Genomic DNA, 863 nt, shown 5'->3' on the forward strand with positions numbered 1-863 from the left:
CGCACATTTTTTTTTTTTTTAAAACATTGCAAATGAATTCAGAGAACTGCCAGCCTTTGTGAGCACGGACCTTAAATTTAACTGGGTGGAATCTCATCCTGAGATTACCATTCTTCCCCAGGTTGACCTTGAACTCAGGGATCTGCCTACCTTTGCATTTGCCTGCCTTCTTATCTCTCTGACAGGCTGGCTCACAGGGCGGCTGCCTCTGTTCTTTTAGGTCTGGGAAGCTCTTCATATTATTCATATGGCATCCTTATATTTTGCAGTTGATAAATTATATATCTTTGAATGTTTTCATAGTTCACTCCACAGCCTGAAGGACTGTCACAGTGGTTATTTTTGCTAAGGCTATGTCCTGCTTACCTACTTACACATCCCAGACACATGCTGTCTCTGATTATTATGGAGTCACTAACCTTGGTAGGGAGGACATTCCCTGATAATCCTAGCAGGAGAATTTTTCCCAATAACCTTGGCAGGGAGAATATTTCCTGAAGGAGAAACATGAACTAATATATCTTTATATTTTTATGCAAACAAACCTCATGCCTAGCAATTCTCCACACTCATGGAGGCCCACACCCTCCTGGCTCTGCTCTAGGGTCAGGAAACCATGTCACACTGTCCCTTCCATGCAGGACCATGCAGGACTCAGCATCACCTGATATTGGGAAGACAAATTCTAGTTTTTACCAACTGCCTTGGATTGGGAGTTCTGACTAAGGAAGCATAACAAAACATGAAAAGCCATAATAATGATATTTAAAATGTAAACCTAGCATTATAGTAATACCTCTAGACTTTTAACCTGAATAATTTTTTTTCTTTTTTTCTTTTTCTTTCTTTTTTTTTTTTTTTTT

Source organism: Mastomys coucha, unplaced genomic scaffold, assembly GCF_008632895.1.
Source record: "Mastomys coucha isolate ucsf_1 unplaced genomic scaffold, UCSF_Mcou_1 pScaffold19, whole genome shotgun sequence".
Lineage (NCBI taxonomy): Eukaryota > Metazoa > Chordata > Mammalia > Rodentia > Muridae > Mastomys > Mastomys coucha.